We start from the raw sequence: 17861 nt of genomic DNA, 5'->3' as shown, positions 1-17861 counted from the left end.
AATGTATATTTATACTTAATATTATGTTTATTTAAAAAAATTCTTATTTTATGAATATTCTACATATATTTATAATTATTATAATCTACTGTAACTAGATATTATAAATGTAACTTAAAAATAATTGAAAGTAGAAACTAGTATTTTAGTTTTAACATATTAAAGTCAAGCCGATGAAATAAATTAATATTTATTTGACTGTATGAATGATTTTTTAATTCATTCATATATGACTTAACTAAACTTGCCAATAAAATAAATCATAAAATAATCAAATATAAAATTCTGATAGAATTATATTAATTAATTATAAAAAATCAATTAATATTAAAAATATTGAAATGTATAAAAAGGTTATTTAATGTTTCCATGAACTATATTAACTGATAAATTAGCATTTTATAAATAAAATAATGTAACAATTTTATTTTAACCATATCTGTTATATGAGTGTATTTTCAACTAACAGTTCTGAATTATTATTCATGATTTACAATTGATTCACCATATTTCAATTATTTTATATTTGTTGAGTTCACATTTTTTTTAGTAGGATAGATACATACTTCTTCATAATTATATTTATTTATTAATTTAAAAAAAATATAATTTTAATTTAGGGTATTAATAATAAAATTCTTTTCAACATAATTTCTATTTGAGAATTTTGCAATAAAATAAAATTCATTGTATGATATTAGTATTAAGTGTCGAATTTAATTAGAATTTAGACATTTGAGACAAGAAAAATTTGGTTAGCTTTTAAAGTTTTCATTGAGAACTAATTACTTGTAAATAAAGAAAAATATTTAATTAATTATAAAATTTAATATAAATCAAAAGGCCCAGCGTTTAAAATATATCTCGAATTTGATATGTTTAATTATTTTGTTCTAAATATTAGTAGTGATTAGTGTTCACTAATGAAGTTGTACATTAATATATTATATAAAATGTATACTGTTATATAAACTACTGTATAGAGACAGTGCTATATATAATTAATATAAAATATATAATATAACTTAATTAATCCTCATTTCTATAAGTCTAACAACTAACAATAATTGCCCGTAATATTATAATTCAACTGGTAAATTTGTGAACCGAAAAGCAACATAAAAGTCATTTATCTTTTTCTTCATTAGCCGAACAGAAAACGACCCAGAACATATTTATTATGAATTATAAATCAAAAATGTTAGTCTTCCTAAGAAAGAAAGACAGACTTATACAATAAAATATAAACCTACTGCTAATGATAGCTTTAATATTTCTGTTTGTAGCAATTATATATAAATAACACCATATAAATATTATAAATTTAGTTCTAGTACCTAACCACTAATTATGTAACATACTCAAAAACTAATAACTTTTGCTGTTGGTGTTTTATGTTAAGTTAAATAAAAAAAAAAAAATATGATTAACTTTCAACTATAATATATCAGACTAGTCAGTGTAAAAAAAGGCATTGACTTGGATTCCAATGTCTATTCGGTGCACAATGGAAACGGATTTGACAAGAATGTCCCAGAAAAACTGTAAATGGTTACCTTTGAAGAAAGTTACAATACTGTGGTTAAAACGAGTGTCTTGTGGGCAATACCCTGACCAGTTTGTATTGTTATGCATGGATGGCTATTAGTTATAAATCAACGATAAAAAATACCTTTTCTGTTGTTGTGAATCTAGTTTAATGTGTATACATATTTTAACCACTGTACAGTGTATAATGTTGTATAATGTTTTCTATCAATTTGATAAATTATAGAATTTGGTCATAAGATAAAATTAATATAAAATAATAATATAAATAATATATTGCGTTGAGAGTATTAATACCTAAAATGTTTATTATATTATATATTATTTGACGAGTTTAAATATTTTATACCTATTATTTTATATTTGTCATCAACTCATATGCGTAGTTTCTATTACCTAAATGCATATTTGCACTCACTGGTCAATAAAATCACTTACAACCAAACATTATTATGAATTGTGTTCAAAAGTTAAACACGTACAACATTTTATATCTGAAATTGTTTGGAATTGCTCTCAAAGGTACGATTCGAAACAGTTTGAAATGGTCTAAACGTCTTACTACCTACTTATGTTTGATATTTTATTGCGGGATTATTTCTGAGATATTTGAAAGCAATCAATATACATTATTAAAAAAAGTCGTAGAAGTTATTATGCTGGATATATCATAGAATGAGTCAATATAATTTACCGCATATAATTTAGTAGGTACTAAGTAAATATTATTATAAAAGAGTTAAATTATAATTTAATGATAAAGCATTGCATACGATGCAAAATGATTTTGCTCGGAAACGGTATATATATATATAAATAGCTTATATTTTTAATAATATTTGAACGGTATTAATAATTAATTTTTCTATTATGAATTTAGTAGATTGAGATAATTTTTAACAAAATAAATATAAATACATATATTATAAAATAATAATTAATAATTATAACAGTATTTTATAAAGATAGCTGTTAAAGGGTTAAAACCTAAGTAAACATAAATATAATATACCGTTGAACGGAGTGAAAAAGTTTGTGGTATAAAAATAAATAATTTCATATTTTAAAAACTATCATTGTGTATAGTAAATGATAATAGATTAAATAACAAGAATATTTAAGCTTCTCTACGAGAATATTTTTAAAAAAATAATAATATACGAGTATAATAAGTGATAACTGAAATCATTATTATTTATTTTTGTTAAAATGGTTATCTTTTCCCTTTAGTAAGCCTTCAATTGTTTATGGTACATCCTTGATTTCTCATATTCTTATTATATTTTTGTATAAATTGTAAATATCTTTTTATAAAAAAATAAATGCAATACAAAAATTGTGGTTATATATTTTCAATATTATTAAATTTTTATAAGTATATGACTTAAAAGATATCTTATTTTTAATTACTCGAAACATGCAATATGAGAATTGTTTTTCTTGACTGAGCACGTAAATTGTGATCAACATTTATACAAAAATAAAAAAAACTAAGACATTAGAAGATTTAAAATGCCTCTAAATAGTTTGAAAACAGTCTAAATATTTTGAAAGTATCATTGAGTATGGAAACTTATAATATAAGTTTAAATAAAAGTAGAATTTTTCAAGCTTTTTGATAAAAATATAAAGTAAGAATAACAAAAATCCTTTGAGGATAAATTGTTATTAAACTTTGAACTTTAAATATCTAATAACATAATAATTAAATAAAATAGCAATAAATATAAAATGACTAAAACACATTCATATCGTATTATATTCATAGTTTGTGAAGAATATTGTATTACAGGAAAAAGCATTTAGTGTTGAAATTACAAATAATATGTATTTTTAATTACAAAATAATTTATGCATTTTTGTAATTTTGACGCAATTAATAAAAATGTTTATTTTAAACTATTATAAAAATTATTATGATTATAAATTTTAATTCCGGTAAAAACAACTTATAAGAAACGTAAACAATTTTTAAGTTTTTTTAATACCGAACGTTTATATTATTATATATATACCTTAGTAAATCGAAAAAAAAACTAAAAATAGTAGGAAATTTTAAATGTCTATAAATAGTACAAAAGAGCTAAAATAATTCGAAATATCTCATTAATAGAAACTATTCAAATAAATATGTAATGCATATGAATTGCAAGTTTCTTCATTGTTCATTTTTGAATTGCAACTAAATTCAATTTCGTTAAAAATTGGTCTCGTCGAAAATTCCTGTTTTCCATCAATATTTTCTCTATTATTTTGAAAAGTACTTTTTTAACCTTTTATCACCAACAAAGTACCAACTAGATCCAATTTGCTACTAGAAACAACTTTTCAATTATGAAGATTGAAGGATTTTTTTTTTAGTTATAAAAAATGCCTTAGGCAAATAAAAAAAAACACACTGTAAAAATATTTTATTCAACAAATATGAAATCCCGTTAAACATTTTCAAAAATAAAAATTATATTATTCCAATTAACGAATTGAATTTTATGTATTGGCCTAAAATACATTAACATCCACACATATCCAATTCCAATATCATAAAAAAAAAATGTAAATGTTATTATTTATAAAATAAATATCAGTATAATTTTGATTTTTTTTACGTGTTTTCAATGAGATATTTTATTTTTTACAAATAGCCTATGCTATATGTGTTCTTATGGTACAATTATTTGTTCAAATGTATAAATTAGCCAGAACTCTAACCACAACTACGAACTGCATAAGAAATAGTATTCATCAATACTATTATACTATACTCGCTTTTTATGTTTGGAATAAAAAATTTAAAACTTTCTTATTGATTTAACGCTCTGAAAAAATCTAAAATCGTACAAATTAAAAATCACGTGTTGGAAGAAACTAACTAAATTATAATCAAATATCACATGTAGTATTACAACGGTAATAGAGCATTTAGACGTGACAACCTCTACCGCCGTCGTAAGTATAATTATATTACAATCCTTGACGGCAAACCGCTACAATCAGATGATACTTTAATATAATAGCGTATGAATAGGACAGAGAAGTTATTGGATTTGTATCTATTGAGCTTAAAATGTATTTCGTAAAACTGTTAATTTATATATACATTTTTTTTTTTTTGATTTTACTGTAATTTTCGTATAATTTAAAAAATAAAAATTAAGTAAGCGTAACAGTATACATCTAGTACAGTAAACATTTATAAATTTATATTACGAGTATATTAGTTAAAATATTTCCAATTTTCAGGTTTAAATGTAGAAATACAGTCAATATAGAAGAATTATCAGAAACATTGAGCAATAATACAAATTTACTAAATTTACTTGATTAATTGATTACTTATACGCTTCAATTACAATCATTGGCATTGAAAAAAGTTAGTCCGAGTATAATAATATTTGTTATGTTATTTACAGATAATTTGTCGACTTAAAAAAACTCATGCAATGTAATAATGTTAGCAATGTTTATATACTTAAATCATAAACATAATAAATATTGTTTATTTTGTTTTATTAAATAATATTATATATATACATTTATTTATTATTTAAAAATATTTCCAATGGAATTTTTGTATATTTTAATGAAATTAGTTGAATGCGTTTTTAATTCATTAACCTTATTACTCTACTTATGAATTTAAGTTGATTACTATAAGAAGTGCGTAAAAATAGAAATAGCAAAGATTTTAAGATATACTCCGATATTGATTGCCTATAAATTTTGTACTTACACCGGCTATACATAACTAGATAACTATGTATACGAATCGTGCACGGGTCATCAGCAAAATCCATATAACCATGTTGTTGATCATAACAATAACTGCAAACAAAAAAAAACATTTACCATTATACATCTATTTAGCAGATATTAATGGATTTGTTGCTCAAGACCGTTTTCACGTGTAATATTCTATAATTTTAAATGTCCTTGTATTACTAGTAATTATACTGTAGGTATTTTTAATAATTATTGTAGTTATTGCTAAATACATACGACTAACGATGATGTATTGAATCGAATTCTCAAATACATAAGAAAACGTGTAAAATTTTTTTGAAAACCACATCCGTAAAAGTATGATAATAATAATATATATTATATATTTTATACAACTACAAGTTCCTAACAACGCTGTGGGTCGTAGTCGATTTACATAGTACACGTTTACAATGGTAATAGCTTATTGGTACAATGTACCTTAGCTTACGACTATGCTGTTCAACACAATTTCGTTTTTACTGTAGAATTCAAACACTTCAATAGGAACGACATCTTTAGAGTCACTGGGTGAAAAAAAATACGTGTGGGTGACTGAGGGGCGGTGAACAATATGCATAATACATAATACACGGTATCGTATAATAATATAAAAAAAGAAAGATCTAATAGATATTGCTATGGAACAAAATCAAGCAGAAATGTAATTATTTTTGATTTTTTTTTTTTTTTTTGTAACCTTTGACAGGTTAACTAGACAGACGCGCGATGTTCCATGACGGAAATCCAGGCATGTTGTTTTTTTTTTTTTTTTACGAACTATCGGAGCGTACAGCGAATACACCGTAGCGCACGAAGCCTGTCGCTTACGATGAAGGGCGACCAAAGGGTCTGCGTCCTGCGACGGGTGTCAAGCACTGTACAGAAAACTGTGAGCTAAACGATTTTCCACGTACTATACACGTGATAAAACTAAGAATATATACATAATATGCATCGTTGATGTCACTGTTAATAATGTATATATTTATGTCTGTTGTATTATATATATATATATATACATCGTTATAGGTAGTTGAGGCAACTAACCTAACTTACAGCCCACAAGTATTGAATAATATGAAACTTTTCGGGACAGCAAATCTTTTATCGTTTATAAAAAATAATAATAATAATAATAATAATAAAATGACGCGATGGTATTCCTGTAAGATACATCAATTTATCGGCGTGGTTTATTTTCGGATCACCGATTTGTACAGCTCTAGCGAAAAGTATGGAGGGTAGTCACCCGCGGGATTGAGAATCGTTTTAGTGTCCGGTTTTGGTAGAAACAATTTAATATAATTGTATGGTATTGCGTCATCTAGAGTACGAATATAATTTTTTTCTTGTTGAGATTTAGTACGTTGTATTTTTATCGACATTAAATTATACATTTTACAAAACAAATTTAATTTGGAAAGAATTACGGTTTTAACATTAATTAAAATTATTAGGGTACGTAACCATAATGAATTTAGTAAAATTTTTATTATACGAATATATTTATATATTTATTATTTATAATTCAAAAATTCATAGAAAACCTTACTAATCATTTGAATGTCATTCATAAAGAAATCTAACAAGGACCAGATAATTAAATTAAATGTTCTACAATTTGAAGTTACATTGGCTTAACGTTGATCTACATTTATATTTAAAACATATATCAGATTGTTCAACATTTAAGTTATTTTTTTATACTTAAAGTATTGGCCTAATTTATCCCTGGATTATTATCTAAGATAATTATTATAATTTTTAATTAACTATGTAAGGCCTATGTGTCTATACTGATAATTATATTTGTAATTACACTTTATATTTAGTATAAAAATTATTCAGAAGCTTAATAATTATTGTTTTCAAATTTACATGAAAAATGAAAGGCACAGCTCGTTATAAAAATGTAACATCCTTTTCATAAAGTATGCAGTTTAATTAGGAATAACACATGAGATAACCTTTAGTTGATTAATTTAAGTGGTTTCCCGTGTATTCCCTTATATGCATTGAATCTATGTTGATTATGTTAATATTATATTATATTAATATAATGGTATTATGGTAGGTTTAAATAATAATGTATACGATTATATTACTATTATACTCGTGTGTATCCTTTCATATTATGAACAGTTATTATAACTTATTAAAGTCTTTTTGGCATATTCATTACACTGATTTTCTGATTTTTTTCTAAAATAAGTTAATTAAATCTCCTTATTACAGTAACATAATTGTGTTTATTGTTTGACTCTTGGAAAAAAAAAATTTAGTTTGTATGCTATTATATATCTATGATGATTGACGTTGATAAACTACACGTAAAAGTGCGCAAATATAATATATATATATATATTAAATATATTACATAAATATTATTAATAAATTTCAAATTTTTAATAATAAATTGATAATGTATTGATCCATTAAGAGTTATTCTCAACCTTTTTGGAAGGAAGAATGAGGATATGAATTTTTGACTATTATCAGATCAAATTAAACAAAATAAACATATATTATTACATTTACTAGCAGGTGCTAGTTAATTATAATAATATATCATTAATCGTACGTGCGATGAATTTTTATATTATAAATTTTAACACTTAATAGTAACATTTTCGTTAACTACTTAAAAGGACACTTCATCAGCATGTATGGTCTCCGTCTTACAAACTTACAACATAGTTAAAACCGTTTCAGGCAGACAAGAACCACTTGCGCTATAGTCCAAGTTAAATAACCTAATGTTTACACTATATATAAAAAAAAAAAACATTAGCTGTACTACATTTTTTTTTTAATTTTTCGGTATCATTAATACGAAAAAAGTTCTTATCGTTTCAAAATTATTTGTAGTGTTTTTTAAACTTGAATACTTTTTTTTTGTATCAACAATTCAAAAATGATGTGTTACAGTCCAAAATCTCCTCTTTCTAGTGTAAAAATTTGGTTTTTTACTTAGCTACAGCCTAGACGGACCTTGCCTGAATGAAACGGTTTTTACTAAGTTGTATATTTGTAAGACAGAGACAACGCACGCGGATGAAGAAACCTATTATTATGGTAGTAACTATGCTTTCATTATACTTATTGTATATTAGCTAATTGTACATTTTAATGTTAGCAATTAACTTACCTTGTATAAAAAATTAAGTCATACAAAAACTAATTTTGGAAAACATGAATTTTTAATTTTACAATAATTTTGAGAAATTAATAGATAAAGAAAATCTAAATGAAGAGACATTTCACTATTAACCCATTGCGTGAGCATGTATATTAATCCTTTCCTCGTGAATAATGATAGATACAATTGTTTGGATTAGATAAAAATTCAAATGAAGAAAATAATTTGGGTTGTTTTAATTTATGTGAAAATCAAGAATTTCGAAAATAGCTTTGACATTACTTTTATTAAAACTATACTTTATGAACCATAGAAATTATAATATTTCATTATTTATATCCAAAATATCAAATTGTATTCATATGTGGCATGTAAATTAAAAATTATTGTGTAATAACTATAGACAATCTTTTCATTTGTTAATGACGTCAATCATGAAAAAAAATTTAAAAAAATTATTTATTAATACACATATTTTTTTTAATTTATAGTTTGTAAAATGTATTTGAATTAATTATCAATTATGTATACCGAGAGCTTTTCCAGCTCCCTCGGTCCTTAATGTAAACTGGTATAAATAGAATTCTTAGAATCAATCTACATTGATGGAAATGAGTATTATAGTAGTTATAGACTATTACTTGTGGGTGGTCTGTAGGTCTTCGGTCATTGAACGTAACTTGAAAAATAAATAAATATATGTAGTCACTGATTTCAATAAAAAAATTTCTCTTCTCCTTCTTAAGGAAATATTATATAGTTATTATTTTACTGTATAATGTACTTATTATTTGCTTAGTTTTCATTTAAAAATATATATTTTGCTAATTATAGATTTTACGTATCATAACATAGCAAAATAATACTGAATATTAATAAAATTTATTATTCTACTATAATATATATTACAAAATAGTACGAGTCAGTATCCAACTCACCAACACATAATTGTTGGCAGTAAAGTTTAGTTTGAGTTGTCATATCGTCGGACTTTATGTATCTTTATTGTCTGAACAACAAAGTGTAGTCAGTAATACAAATGTTTACGATTCAAAAGTTATATTATGTGCGACTTTTATACTTATAGATCGAAGGCGTCGCACGCCCACCTTTTGTTATACTAAGACGACATGGTCGCGGCTTAAAGTTACCAGTGCAGAAGTGCCACTATATCTTATTAAAATGAATTCTCTCACTGAAGGATATATCCAAATAATATTACGTGAACGTTATGATGATTGGTGGATGCAAATGCACTGCGAACGCCGAACAGTGAATATATTTTAAACTTTCAAGTGCGGAACATTTGTTCGAAAGATCAATGAATAAATTATATATATGCGTATATTATTGTAATAATTTATATGCATATTTATAAATTGAATAAATAGTAAAATAGACTCTTTTATATTACTATCTTAAATTCTTTTGAAAATACCTTCCCGTTTTTTATGTTATTCTGTTCCTGTCTTAATTTTAAGTCTCTCGCTAATAATTATGATGAAATCGATCACTCCGTCGTTGAAATATGTTGCAACAGCTAGACCACGAGGTTTTTTTATTCGTAAATAATAATTATAATTTGTATTCCGTCTAACTTACTTATTATTTATTACGAATAATAATTGATACTATTAAAACGTGTATGACATTATAAATAAAATAAAATTTCGTAATATTTTATAAACTTAAGTTTTAGGGTAAGTGTTATATTTATGGCACATACTGTGTCATAAATAATTATATAAGTATTTCATCAAATATAGCATTTAATTATAAAAACATTTCATGTTTATTAACCTTTTATCCTCTTGTTTATTATTTGAGCGAATCAATGTGAGTTTTCCACACTGATTAATGTATGCAGTATTAACTATTATTTTCAATTAGTTTTTTTGTTACACGGAGTATTGTATAGGCAATATAGCTACATTTCTGAATAGAGGAACAATTTTTTTTTTAAATATTTAATTTATTTGTATAACATTATGTCAGTATTTATACGCATTTAAAATAGCGACTTACATTTTAACACAGTTTTATTTTAACTAAAAAACGTAAAATAATAAGTAAGCAGTAAGAAATAAAGAAATATGTGTTTTTAATCTTAACAATATTCGTGTTTACCATTCCTCCGTAGTGACAAAATATAATGAACTATCATTATACTTATAAATTTATATATAACAAATACAAAATATTGTACATTTTAACAATAGTATACATCGTATTATATACATAAAACGTAAAATCGAACAATGTTCTATATTGTATATAAAACAATATACTAAAGATATATAATCGTAGTGTTTTTTATTAAACGAAGTTTGAAAACAATAACGATGACGGACAATATCAGATATTGTTTTTTATTGAATACAAAATAGATTTACAACGAACTTTTAGGAGTTTTTCCATTATATATCTTGATGTTGTATTTGAGTTATTTATATTCTATTCAATCAGTATACACATTTATTTATATAAAAACTTTGAAAATGTGCTACTGGGTATTGCAAATATCAGTTTCGTGTTCAATTTGTAATCAAACATTTTGATTTTATTGAATTAAATTTGACATTTAGAGTACAGCACTTTTAGTTATCATCAAAATTCCACTATCCTAAAAACTCGTTCTAATTACATATTTGTATAACATTTGAATTTAGGTCCCAGGGAGGTTTTATATTATTTAAAGGTATTCAAAATTATTCCACGAACTAACACGAAAGACCGGTTATTACACTATAGTATATGTCAGTTTGTTCTGGTTTGGAATTCAAAAGTGGTTTAGGATGATGACACGGAAGGGTGAGGAGGGCGAAATAGACCCGAGAGACTAGGTATTCTTGTTAGACGATTAGTCGTTGTTCAGTGTTATCGCTCGTCTACACTCGCCGTCAAAATGCGTTATATAATATTATGATATATCACATGCATATATATAGTGTTGAGTGGAGCCGTGGTGACTGTACCGGAATTATATTATATACGTGCGCTCGATATACGGACGAGTTCCGGCAGAAACTTCAACCGCAGAGGCTATAACATCGCCTCGTACCGCGGCCGTATTACAATAATTATTAAATAAGTTATGACAAAGTTTACCGATTGTGTATTTATATGTATACATGCTGTACTGTGGGTGGGGGGCATAGGATAAGATAAGAAAATCACTGACACTCTGTTATAATATAATACCTATTATGCTACAGCCGTGGTTATATATATATATATATAACGGCAAGACTGCGGCGACGACGTGACGATTATTCCGTCGTCGGTGGTCGGGTATACATAGCGAGACCGGAAATGAAAACCTTTCAAATGGTCTGATTTCTGTAGGGGTTGAGATGCGTCTGCACGCAGAGACGGATCGAAATACACGCAAAGTTTAATAAATATATATGTTTACTCATTGCACACTGACACGCCGCTGCCTACAGGGAACAGAAAAAATGCGAGATCCGTATCCGACGTCTGGTGGTCGTCGTTGAGATGACTTTGGAACGGAAGCGTCGTCGTCGGACACTAGATTTTTCGCCCCGAAATGGATGATTGTGATGCACGAGTCGTCGTGACACGTGATTTTCATTCGTGCAGCCGTTACCGTACGATATTTTATAGAAGAATAAGATTGTGCGCCATCGAAACTCACAGAAAATGCGTAATGAAATGCATCAAAAGTGTAATGAATAATTTAATAATCGTGTGTTGTAATAAAAAACAACAAATAATACTGTATGACAACGTGTAGGAATCTAAATTCATCTGTATTATTTGAATTATATAGGTATAGTAACGGTGGATACAGTAAGCGCATGGACCACCGAAGCTCCGCAGTATATGTATATATTTTATTATACAAATCAGCACACATACACCCACACGCGCATTTTCATGTTATACATAGAATCTATTATATTGTAGGTAAATATAAGAGTTGTATGCATGACGGGTTATCTGCGACGCGAAAGAGAAACGTCTGCCATAGCTAATAGCTATTGCGAGTTACTTTCTGTCTCTGTCTCTCTGTCTCTCTCTCTCTCTCTCTCTCTCTTTGTGGACACAACCGTTGATTCTTAGCAATTTGGAATAGGGACAGTCGGCGGCGACGGCAGCGGTGGTTGTCACGCAGCATCCGCGCCCGCCATCCCGCGACTGCCGGCTCACCACTATGCACCGCCACCACCCGCTGCACTCAGTCGCCCCCACCAACTATCGGGGTAGGCTGCCGGGCCCACCGATCATTATTATACATGCGCACGGCTCGTTCATTTATTTATACGTTTGTTCGATTTTTTTTCTTTTTTTTTATTCCGCCCTCTCTTACTCCGCGGTGACGTATAAACACAACGTCGACGTGCGCCGCCGCCGGAGCAGACTTGGCGTAATAATGCGTGTACCACCACATCACCCCCACAGCTTCTCTCACCGTCAGAACCACCGCCGTCGAGTGCAGTGAAGCTGACGGTCGCCTAATAGACGATGGCGCAAAAAAAAAAAAAAAACAAAACAAAGCAAAAAAATAATAATAAAGAATAAAACGAAAATAATAATAAAGGAAACAAATGCGACGATGAGAGACGGTGGCGAAAAAAAAACCTTCGTCCTCGTATACAGTGCCTACCGCGCCAATTAAAATATTATTATTATTATTTACATACAACAGCTGCATAAAACACAACAACAGTAGTTTTATATAATATATGTATAGACTGCTGCTCAGATGTCATGGATCATAATTATAAATATAATATACAAAACGGGCCACCGTGCAATCTCGTTTTTGATGTGTTGATATTGCGGAAAAACGGAAATACGTGGTGGTCCACTCGGGACCTAAACATATATAGGGAGAAAAAAACAAGGACGACGTCTTTAAGATCATTTTAATATTATTTTGTATAGTCATCGTGATCACGCTCGTGACACGTGACTGCGCGTGTACGATGATGTATACGTACGTATTATTGTGGTAATGATGGTAATAATTATCGCCTGTTACATGGTCCTCCCATAGTGTACCGACACGAGTACGCGTCGAGTCGGAAGACGAAAAAATTAGACATGTGTACGTATATTTTATTATACACATAAGAAACGCTGTTTATACAAAAGCTAGCGGCGCCGTTGTCTCGTAAACACTAGAACATATTATTATTATTATTATTATTATTATTACTATTATTATTGTTATTGCACGAGCAGGCAAGTTGACTTTTGACTTTTCATGGTTAAACGACGCGGAAAATTTTGAAAACGAATACAAAAACAATTATTATCGTATAATCGTCCGGAAACCGCGATGCTATAATACATACATTTTTGTACGTGCAATATATTACGATATTTACAATATTCATTCGTGATTTTTTTTAACATTTAAAAGATGTATTTTTCTGTAAATTTATGTTTTTGAATTTTTTTACATAATTTGTGAAGTCAATATTACAAAAGGTATAACACAACATTTTTGAAATAAAAATATTTACTATATTTAATAGATTTTATTATATCATTATGCTCACAAAGTATAAGAGTATAGCAATTGAATGACATATTTTTTGAGCAAACTGTTTTCGTACAAACAAGACTTACATAATGGGCACATTTCAAATACGAGGATTAATGAGATAGAATATCGTACATATTATCTACGACGTTTTCGCGTATTCGGCAAACCTTTTCGTTTTATTTTACTGTAGGCAATAAATTAATCGAAAAAACATCAATCTTGTTCCACACAACATCCGTGTAATATGAAGAATAATGACGCATTATATCTGCAGCGTACCTATACTATACACGTCCGAACGGTTTATATTGTAAATTGTACTTACTCATTCTCCTATATTTTACAAGGTAATTGTGCTTTTAAATGAATCGGTATTATATAATGACCAAACAGAGTAAAATAGATAGGAATCTTAAACTTTCAAGTTATAAACGCATATTAGATCGTCACGTTGGGCACTACTCCAAATGACTTCCAAGTACACAATGTGTTCTTGGCTCAACATAGATAATTTTGTGTTTCGAGCTATGTAAAATCGTGTTCAATTTGTGTATACATCGGGTCATTTAAATTATATGTAAATAGTTAAAATAACATTATAAGAACCTGATGTAATCTTATTTTAAAGTATTAACTATTCTGTGAATTGAATAAATTAATTTCATTACAGTAATATACGTGCATAGTTTATTATAATATAAAATGATATTACACTATATAAAAATTTAAAAGTTATAAATTTAATAAAAAAAATTATATACAGTTTTCATGGAAACTATTGTGGTTGTTTGATTGAATATGGCTATTGAAAAAAATATCTAATCATTTAATTTCCCTCAAATTGTGTTATTTTTAGAATTTAACTTAGATGCTGAGCGAAACGAGGAATACAAAATGTAATAGTATATTGTCTTTCCATGATTTATGTTTTGTTTTGGAGAAGAAAATATGTTTCAATCATAAACATTGATGACCATTTTCGATAAAAAGGTTTATATAGTTAGTAATTTGGAATCTACGTAATCAATTCCCAGTACTACTATAATATAGAAAAACTTAATAGAAATTAAGAAAAACTGGGTAAACACAAGACCAGTTGGCTAACATCACAAAATCGATTTTGTTTATGTTCAAAAATAAATATTCGTAAGTATTTGAAATTTTAACCAATTATTTCAAAATGTTTTGACTTTATTCAAGGACAATAAACCCAAAACCTACTATTCAGCAGAGTGAGCTTCTGTATTTTTTATTATTTTAGTTACTTAATTTAACAATTTAATTAGAAAATCTGTACGATCAAAAAACGATGTACATTTTTCTCTGTTGAAAATATTTGAAAAGTTCAAAAGTTATGAACATTTTAAATTATATAATACTATACAGCAGTGGATCTCAATATTTTTAGTATCACAACCCAAATTTCCCACGAAAAATTTTTCGCGACCCACATGGTTTCACTTTTCAAAAAGTAGTTGTAACTTTATCATATTTTATCTCTGAATTCTTCCGATAACGACGTATTAATACCCGTTGTAATAAATAAATATACGACGAATTATTATTTATTACCTGCGTAATTTTTAATACTATATAACTATAATAATATAATAATATATTTAATGTTTAATTTAACTTAAATTTCTTGGAATCTATATAATTCAAAAAATTGTTCGCGACCCAATAGTGGGTCGCTAGCCACAATTAAAGAAACGCTGCTATTACAGTATAACGTTATTACATAATTTATATTATATTATAACGTTAAAATGAAATAAATGACATGATAAATAATCTCACGTTGAAATTTTTAAGTTTTAAACAGTTTTAAAAATATGAATTGAAAAAAAAAAAATCTATCAGCTCACATAACAATAATAAATTGTAAAAATTCAATCTTACATTAAAAGTAGGTATACAATTTAATTATTATTTTCAATATAAATTCTATATTTATAAATATAATAAAAAGTCTGTATTTTTTTCAACAATGAAAAATATCCTATTCATTTCAACTTTTTAGGTTCTTGAAGAAAATTATTTACAATAACGAAAAATAATTATTCAATAAAAATCCTGTTAAAAATTTAAAATGACGATAATTGGTTCGTTTGTAACAGCTCTATTATAACTTATATTTTAGTCCCATTTATTCAATTGACTATATTATATTTCTATTTATTTTTTGCAATTTTTAACAATATAAATTTGATATTCAACAAACTTTTTAAATGTTTAGTTGTATATATAATAATATATGTATAGTTTGAATATGATCCTGAACCTTTTTACTATTTACCCTAATAAGTGCATGGTCAAAGAAAAAATCCTGACAATACTAACCAGAAAAGTGTAACTTGTTCCACTCGAAATTCTGATTGACCGTTTCTTTTATTATATTTTTGAATGGTCATACAGGCTTATAATGATTTCCAACCATCTAAAATTAAAAGCAGACTCAAGATCAATCATAACAATCATATGAATATATGCTATAGAGTAAAGACTAGTAACATTTTGCTATGAATAATTTAACGATTTCACAGATTTATATATAATATATATGTATACTCATCATTATTTTAACATAATAATCTTCTATTATAATTTATAATATTTAAATTACTAATTATTATTAAGTATAAATTAAATTAAATTTGCATTATTTACTATGCATATATTTTTTTTAATCTTACAAATTAGTTAGATAGATAGTTTATTGTTATTTTCAAAAAATAGTTACAAATTAAATGTTACAAACTAGTTACAAATTATTTTTTGAAAATAACAATAAACTATCTACCTATCTATCTATTTATCTATTCAATTTAAGATTAAAACTTTATTTTATCATTTATTTGTTTGAACAACCGAAAATAGACATTTTACATAGCACTAACACAATATTAATTTAAAACCTATGTCCTATACTAAAGTATTGGTCCATAATGAATATTCAATTTTCTAGCCTACATTTATAAATTATTTATTTTTGTGAAAAAAATACAACTTTTATAATACTTAATGAAAAAATGTATATCTATAAAAGGTTTTTTAAAATAAATCGATAAATGAAAACAATGAAATATAATATTATGTATATGATTTAAAGAAAGTATATAGGGTGATTTTTTTTTTATCAAGAAACACTCATTATTTCATAATCTTATTATTTTTTTTACGTTTTTGATAATATTTTTTTTACATAATTTCCAGACAAAATAAAACAACATTTTTTAATATTTTTTTTAAGTTTTTACTTTTTTAAACGGCAAAATATATTTTTAATTTCGTATTCTGAAGCAAAATGTTTTTCGGAGTATTTGAATAGGTAAGTACATAAAATTCGAAATTCAAAAGAGTATGTTATATAATGTTATAAGTATTTCAAGTTTCGGTGAGAGAAGTAGTTGACCAATATTTTTCGGAGTATCCCCATACCACTCCATTCCGCTCACCAAAACTTTCAATTTGCATTTATCATACTGTGTAAAAATATGGTTTTGAGACTACGACAGATTGTCAATAATAAAACTATCAGAAAAAAACCATGCTGTTAATCAATAATTACGTATTTAAATAAAAAATTAATTTATCAATAAGAACATTTAAAAATTGTTGGGCTGATTAAACTAAGATAGGATATTGAGAATGAATTGAGATACTAGATAGGATGGTAGTTTGATATCAGACTATTATCTTCAATTTTAGAAATTGTAAATCCAAAACTCAATTTTCATCAATTGAGAAAAATACCAGATTAAAATGACAAATTAAATTAATATAATAAGGAAATAGCTAAACAAAACTTAAATTTTGTTAAAATTATATTAGAAATAGATATTACGTATATCAGCACTAAGACTTGATGTGCTATTTTAATGCACTGTGGTA

At 26.4% G+C, this 17861-nt stretch overlaps 1 protein-coding gene across 1 annotated transcript in view; it reads right to left on the bottom strand.

The window, feature by feature from the left end:
• LOC113548741 (Down syndrome cell adhesion molecule-like protein Dscam2) overlaps positions 1–17861 on the bottom strand; it is a 69020-nt gene that overhangs the window by 17653 nt on the left and 33506 nt on the right. Inside the window, exon 2 of the mRNA XM_026949781.1 lies at positions 5279–5370. The gene's annotated coding sequence lies outside the window, so the exon portion shown is untranslated. The remainder of the gene's footprint in view (positions 1–5278; positions 5371–17861) is intronic.

This window comes from Rhopalosiphum maidis, chromosome 4, assembly GCF_003676215.2.
Source record: "Rhopalosiphum maidis isolate BTI-1 chromosome 4, ASM367621v3, whole genome shotgun sequence".
In the NCBI taxonomy this organism is placed as follows: Eukaryota; Metazoa; Arthropoda; class Insecta; order Hemiptera; family Aphididae; genus Rhopalosiphum; species Rhopalosiphum maidis.
This window is presented reverse-complemented; position numbering and strand designations above follow the sequence as displayed.